The sequence below is a fragment of the Mastomys coucha genome, chromosome X (assembly GCF_008632895.1).
Source record: "Mastomys coucha isolate ucsf_1 chromosome X, UCSF_Mcou_1, whole genome shotgun sequence".
NCBI classification, from domain to species: Eukaryota; Metazoa; Chordata; class Mammalia; order Rodentia; family Muridae; genus Mastomys; species Mastomys coucha.
Window position 1 is genome coordinate 118,649,419 of NC_045030.1, and position 8,097 is coordinate 118,657,515.

Consider the following 8,097-nt stretch of genomic DNA (forward strand, 5'->3'; position numbering starts at 1 on the left):
AAATTCCTGATGACCCTGTGGATAATCGTTATCTGGAGGTCTTTGTTGTATATTAACCAGATTGACTAAAGTTTGTTTTCTAAAAACCTTGGGTTGGCTTTCTGTAATTTAATCTTATGTCTCAACCTGAGCATTTTCTTTAATTGAAATTTTAAATTCCTCTCTTAAGGTCTGTGTCCATGCTTCATATCTTTCCTTTAGTCGCTCTTCCTGTTCCTTGAGTTCCTGTATTTTCTGTTCAAAGTTTTACCTTCACATTTCGATTTTTTTCTTTATATTGCAATTCTGATAGACTGTTTTCCATTTTATTTTGAGTGATTACATTTAAAAGATTATTCTCCAAGTCTAGCTTCCAATCCTCATTATTTCCTCTCTGCTGCTCAGTCTGTACTATGAGCTGTTGCATTCTTTGTTCTATCAACTTTTCTTGCTCCTGTGTCCCACTTTCATTTTCATCTTTTTTCTCTTATTCTGATCCATAATTTTCTGTGTCTTAAATTCTAGTGTTTCCTCTAAGCCATGTTGCCAAGTCTTAAATTTCTCTTTCTGTTGTTCATGCTGCTCTATAATTTCCTGTATCTTCTGTTCTAAGCCCTGCTTCCATAATCTTAGTTTCTCTTTTTGTTGTAATTCTAATATGGCAGCATCTGTCTTATTTTGATATGCTAGTTTTAATAAATTATCCTCTAGACTTTGCTTCCAAATTTTATCTCTATCTCCTTGCTGTTCAGTCTGAGCTGTGAATTGGTGAATTCTTTTTTTCTAGTGTCTTTTTCAGCTCCTCTCTCCAACTCTCATTCTCTTTCTGTTGTTTATTTTGACCTATGAAATCCTGAACCTTAATTCTAGTGTTTCCTCTAGGCTAGGTTGCCAAGTCTTAACCTGATCTTTCTGTTGCTCATACTCATCTGTGAACTTCAGAAATTTCTGTTCTAGCATCTCTTCCAGCTTCTGTCTCCAATTCTCATTCTCCTCTTTCTGTTGCTTATTTTGACCTATGAAATCCTGAACCTTTAGTTCTAGTGTTACTTGTCATCTCTTTTCTAAGGCAAGTAATTTTTTTAGCTAGGGTCCAGTCTTTTGAGAGGTTATAATAAATTAAGAGAATAAATATTGCAAAACTGGCAAATGATAAGGTATCTATTCTAAATCCATCCCTGTCAAACCATTCAAAATATCACATAAGCCAAAAAGGTATTTATTGTGGTTCTCATCTTTAAGTATCAAAAGTTTTTATCTCTCCCTTTATACCAATGAATTACCTGGTCCAGAGTCCTTTGTACCTTTATCTCCACAATTCTTTATTCACAGGAAGGGACTGAGTGTAGAAGGACCAGCATGATCCTCTGTGTCCCTGGTTTGGGTTGCAGCTGGTAGCATGTGCTTGTGTGCTGACCTCAGGCAACCCCCAGCACAGCATAAACAAGCAGTCAGGAGATCCAGTCTGGCTGTCCTAGACACGAGGGTGGGAGAGGTAGGGTCGGGGGGAAAAGGATATGGGAAAATGAACACAGAAAGGCTTTCTAGGTTGTAGATAACCTATTCACTGTGTCTGCCCAAAAAGGCAGTTGTGCTCCAGGGTCTCTTGTCCCTCCCTGCAGTACTTTTTTGCTCTGCTCAAGCCCAGCTTGAGGGACATAAGGCTGTTGATTGTCCTCATGTTATGAAGAATAGAGGGATGCCACTCCCAGATAACCCTCCAGCTGATCTCCTAGGCTTGGCTATGGACAACTGAGGAGGCCCGAACTCCTCTGACCTGAACACTGCCATCACTAACAGGGAGCCCTGGGTAGATATCGTGGTATGTGGGCAGCCTATTTCCTTCCTCTTCAACACTGGGGCCACTTACTTGGTCCTGAAGCAATTTTGTGGACCCACTTCTCCTTCCTATTTTCCTATTGTCAGGGTAAGATGATAGCCTTGCTTTCCTCAACAGACCCTACCACTTAGTTGAACTTTTAGGGGTGTTCCTCTTACCCATTCCTTTTGGGTAGTGCCAACTGTCCCCTTATTGGGAAGAGGTCTTCTATCTAGGCTGGTAGCTTCTATTTCTTTTGCTCCCCCATTTCTCTTAAACCCAAGCTCACCATTAGTTTCTCTGCTCCTTCTTCTAGCAAGCCAACCTACTAACACTACAATGTTTACCAGCTTCTCAGGTAGATCTCCAAGTCTAGGATGTCCAGAAACCCTCTGTTGCTAAACACCATTCTCCTGTTTTCATGCAAGTACTAGACTCTACCAGGTTCATAACCCAAGCTCAATACCTTCTCTTTCTCCAGAACCTCAGGGGACTTATTCCTATCATTTCTGACCTCTTGAGAAAAAACTCCTTCACCCCACCTCTTTCCCCTTTACCACCCCTATACTAGCAATTAAGAAACCTAATGGTACCTATTGCCTTGTTCAAGACCTCAGGATCATTAATTCTTCAGTGGTCCCTCTCCATCCTGATGTAGCTAACTTTTACACACTTCTATCCACTATCTGCTCAGGGACTTCCCATTACTCAGTCCTAGATCTCAAGGATGCATTTTTCTCTATCCCTCAAAGATACACAGCCACAGAACACATTTTCTTTTACCTGGACAGATCCTGATACCACTTTTCTGCCCTACTTACCTGAACTGTTTTACCTCACTGATTCTGAGACAGCCCATATCTATTTGGTCAGGGCCTGGCTTCTCACTTACTGTCTCTGTCTCTCTCTAAATCTAAGATTATGCTTTAAGTAGATGGTGTCCTTCTCTATAGTTGCTCCCTAGAAATTAACCAAGCTAACACTTCTGATCTTCTAAATTTCCTCTCCAGTTGAAGCTACAGGGTCTCGCCTACTAAAGTGCACCTGTCCACCCCTCAGGTAACCTATTTTGGACTAACAGTTACCCCAACCCACAAGGCTATTACCTTATATAGAAAGAATCTGATTCAGTCTCTAACTGTTGCTTCTACAAAGGAAGAGATTTTATCATTCCTAGGAATAGCTAGTTTTTTACATTCCTGATGGTTCCTTCCTTTTCCCTTCTTTCTTGTCCCTTATATGAAGTAGCATTAGGTCCCATCCACAAAACTCTTCTCAAATCTATTACCAAGACATTTCAAAGGCTCTATCAGGCTCTCTTTAAGGCTCCAGCTTTACATCTCCCTGACCTGACTTGTCCTTTTTCTCTCTACGTAACTGAAAAAGAGGAATTTGCCCTTGGAGTCTTAAGTCATCAGCTGGGACCCTCTTTTACATCTATAGCATACTTGTTGAAAAAAAAACTAGATCTAATCATCCAGGGATGGGCACCTTGTATCCTTACCTTAGCAGCTGCTGAACTCCTTATTAGAGAGTTAAAAAAACTAAACTTTGGGTAGCCTATAACTGTCTTCTCTTCACAAAATTTGTCACAGCTCCTATCTTATAAAGGCTTACAGAGTAACTCCCTCCAGGGTTCTTTCTCTTCAGGTAGCTCTAATAGAAGACCCCACACTCACCTTCTCATTGTGCCCGCCTCTTAATATTTCCAATCTTCTTCCTTGACCAAATACTGACCACTCCCTATCTCACAACTGCACTGAAACTCTGTGGAAACTATTACCTCATCCTTCACACATACAGGAGGGCACATTGCATCCAGCCATCTATACCTGGTATACAGATAGCAGATCCTTTTTACATGATGGTGCCAGAAGAGCTGGCTATCCTGTAGTGTCAGGCATTGAGGTGTTGTAGGCACAGGCCCTTCCCGCTCATACCAACATTCAACAGGCTAAACTAATAGCCCTTACCTGTGCCTTTCAACTGGCACAGGGAAAATTCCTCAACATCTACACAGATTCCCAATATGCTTTCCATATTCCCCTGTCCCACATGGCTCTCTGGAAGAAGCGTGGGTTATTTACCACAAAGGGAGGATCAGTAACTAATGCAAACCAAATTATGGCCATGCTAGAGGCCTCCTATCTTCCCACAGCTATTGGAATTGTCTGCCACAGATACCACCAGAAGGATAATTCTATTGTCTCCAAGGGAAACAACCAAGCTAATGAGGCAGCTAGAGCTACAACCGTTAGGGGCCCAGACTTGTCTCATCCTCCTTAGGACATAATTACACTACAACCTACATCTCCACCTTCATCTCCTAACACCCCCAAAACTCTGTTCTATCTCACCAAGTCTTTCATCATAACAGCCAAGCATTGTCTTATTTTCTTAAGACCTACCTACAGCCTACTTCTGAGGACTTAAGCTTCTATCACTGCTTCTTGCAAAACCTGTCAGATGGCTGACTCCAACTCAAAGCATTGTAGCATCCCTTTCCCTACCCATTAGACTAGAGATTCCCTTCCTGGAACTGACTGGCAACTTGACTTTACCCATATGCCCACTGTTCCCCAGTTTGGTATCCCAGCCTCTCTCTAATCATACAATGGTCCCAAATTTACTTCCCAAGTTTCTTAAATCCTATCTGAGGTCCTAGACATCCCCTGGTATTTTCACATTCCCTACCACCCTCAATCTTCAGGTAAGGTAGAAAAAAACTAACCACTCTTTAAAAATCACTCTTTTTAAGCTGTCACAGGAACTTCACTTTGATTGGGTTAAACTCCTTCATAGCTCTTTTCAGGCTACAAGCTCTCCTCAAGTGACCTCTCCTCATCGTGCCCTTTGAACTCATGTATGGTCATCTAGTCCCAACTCCTGGTCTTTCACCTAAATGCTCTCCACTCCCAGACCATCTACTCACCCTACTACTTTGCCACCTCCATTCTCTCCTATAGAACTTTGCTGACCATCATCCATCATGGCCACACACAATCTCCTGTTCACTGTCTGCCAACACTAAAGGCCAAGTCCTTCCATCCACTCCAGATCATCAGCCCTCACCCCTCTCTTCCAAATGGCAGGGCCCTTTTAAGTTAATTCTCATGACTCCTACAGCTACTTAACTAGAGGGACAATCCCATTGGGACTATCTGTCTCACCTTAGACCTTTCATTCCTCCACCTAAAAAATTACTCTCTTCATACACATTGACCCTAACAGGACTGTGCTCTGTGAAGCTCCAGAAGACATTGAGACCTACCTTATCCCTAATTCCAGAAAATGAGACTTTACTCTGGCAGCTGTGCTTGACCTCACTAGATTAGACATGGGTTTCTCATCCTTCCCTTACTGTTCATTTCCATTCAGGGTAGCCCTTATATCTGGAGATTCAAGGTCCAAGAATCTCCCACAGATAACAAACAGTCTTTCCAACTAAGGACAGGAAACTGCTCCATAACCAGATTCCAGGAACCGATCCAAACTGCTCTCATCCCTGTATCTGTTATCCCATTTAAATATTGTGATCTCTATACTTGTTTTCTCCTTCAACCAGAGAAAAAATTATTGTAGAAAATGGCCAGATGAATATGAGATCTGCGAATATTGGTCTTGTCAGATAAATATGCTAGGATCACGACAAATCATTTTTTTCTGTCAACATCGCAAGATACTCTTTTTCTACATATAAGACCCATGGGATACCAGGTGGGAGACAAGAGTTGTTGTTAAGCTCTACCATAAAAACAAGCCCAGGTCCCCAGTAAGTACCATCCATATCCTGAGAAAATATGTCTCAATTGCCCAACCCCTAGATATTAGAAAAATTGGGGAGATAATCACTCTTCCAAGGTCCTTACCTCTTTGACATCACCCCTCATAAGTGACACTTGTCATTTTAACTTTTGCTTCAAATCTTGACCTTGGCATACCAACTCCTTAATGTCACCAGGCCTGGATGCTTTAAAGATTATTGGTTATGTGTACCCCTTGGAATTAACTCACAATTGTCACTTACAGCATCTCTGGTGATACTGCCAAGTAATCTTACCTCACCCTTTGTCAGTTGCCCTGAATCCAATGTTGTCATGAGTCCATACCTTACCTCTATCCCTCTCTTTGGCATGGAAAACTGTTTTAAGACTTCTGGGACTAGATTTGTAGAAATACTGAGCTCCCTAGACTGCAATAGAACCATACCCCTCAATATATCATCTCTGCCACAATGCCCCATAGTCCAGAATACATCAGTTCTTTGTGGAACTCAGGTATATCATCGCCTACCAGAGTTCCATGAAACAATATAATACATTTACTTTCCAGTATAAAAACAATCTTCAAGAATTGACTGAAACTATACTTACTATTCAGAATCAGATTGATTCTTTGGTAACCATGGTGCTTCAGAACTGACAGAGGCTGGATGTCCTGAGAGCTAAAGAAGGTAGCCTTTTCCTGTTCCTCCAAGAATAGTGTTATTTCTACATCAATGAATCTGGGATAATAAAGAATAAAATCCAGGAGCTACAGTCAGACATATAAAACTTTGGGGACTGTGAGACTGCCAGTTCTGGGACTTTTGAAAATCCTATATGACAGTGGATATGCCCTTTCATAATACCTCTCCTAGTCATTTTTCTGGTGTTATTATTTGCTCCCTGGTTCATTAATCTTCTTTCTATATTTTTCAACAACAAATACAAAAAAAAAAAATTCTAACCAAATTATTAATCAACTCTTGTTACAGGATTACCAGCTGCTGCCCACAGAAGAGCTGCTGACCAGAGAGAAACCTGATGTGAATGTTTACCAAGTAGATCCCAATGGTGAAAGCCAACTACATCCCAAAATTGACAATGCCCCTAGACAGCAGAAAGCAGCTTAAGAGACACAGCACCCTTGTTCCCTTTTCACCATCGGCTTCCTCCTCCCTTTTCTTTCTTTCTCTTTATAATAAGAAGGGAGGTGTGTTGGCATCAAGACCTCCAAAACCTGTGACATGACATAGGCAGGACTCACAGAACTTTTGCCAAGGCAACAGCCACCATATTCTTAGAATCCACTTGACTCACCTCTTACCTTTACCTCTAATTATGTCATCACCCATATATAAAGGGCCCCCCTAGTCTCTCTCTCTCTCTCTCTCTCTCTCTCTCTCTCTCTCCATTCTCTTTCCACTGCTACCTTCCTCCTCTCCCTCTCAAGAAACCTCTTACATGTGGAACTACTTTGGCCTGGTGTGCTATGTTTAGATTCAAGCTGCTATTCTAACACATCAATAGTAGTATTGAATCAGTTCCCAATAATCTATCATTATACACATAGATTATATATCCCTCAACTCTCATCTGTAAAGTTTCTGTTTAGATTAGCTGATGATAAACACTTAGACAAATGCAGAAAATAAGATACGGCAGATTTTCCAGCCCCAAATAAAACATACATATTGCAACTGCCTCCTACAAAGGCTCAATGATCATTGTAGAATAAAGGGATGAAAAAGTTTAAGAGTCTAAGTGGTGAATGAGAACCAAAATGTAATGCTTTCTGAACACAGCTAAGCAGCTGTACTTTTGAATACACAGTGTTTGTAGGACCATACACAAGAACTGTGAGAGCTAAAACCAAAACAAGTACCATTACAGAAAGGTGAATTGAGCAGGAGGTTCTATTTCTAGTTATTGCACTATTGACAATTCTCAAATTCTGAGAGAAAAAGGGTCAGTTTTCTCAAATTCTACAAACTGGTAGACTCATAATTTGCAAGTAGAATGTCAAACATTCAAAACCTTTTTGTGAAGAGTGATTTGGTCATGAAGGAAAAAAGAGACACAGAAGTTTATTTTTTGATAAAGGAGGTAAATCTTTAAAGTGTTGGTAGAGGGAGAGTGAATATGCTCATAGCAAAATGTATGGCATTTTCAATTAATTGAAAAACAGCAAGGAATGGAGTGGCTAGATCGAGGGATAATACCACAATCCAATAGGGCTTTTTATAACAAGTAACAAACCTATGTTCTACAACATGGCTATTGAAAAAAATTCTCAAATCATCACCAAGAAGATAAAAAACCAGGCAAAAATGTTCAGTATTTCCATTTATTGTGCTTAAAAATATTAGATAAATAAGTCAGAAAAAAAATTAAATCGAAATGAATAGAAAAATAAGAAATGAAATTTCTGTTTGCAGATGACATGATTCCATTTAATACAGACCCTAGAGATTCCACAAAACTTTGTTAGGGCTGATGAAAACCTTCAGCAAGCTGGAAGGACATAAAACTAACACA

The 8,097-nt window shown here is 40.5% G+C and overlaps 1 long non-coding RNA gene across 1 annotated transcript; it reads right to left on the reverse strand.

The window, feature by feature from the left end:
* Nucleotides 1–1,282: 1,282 nt before the first annotated feature.
* Nucleotides 1,283–6,791, reverse strand: LOC116094186. Its single transcript, XR_004119990.1, has 3 exons — nucleotides 6,705–6,791; nucleotides 6,172–6,302; nucleotides 1,283–1,453 (listed from the first exon to the last, which is right to left on the reverse strand). It is a non-coding gene; the product is annotated as an uncharacterized LOC116094186 (long non-coding RNA).
* Between the last annotated feature and the right edge of the window lie 1,306 nt (nucleotides 6,792–8,097).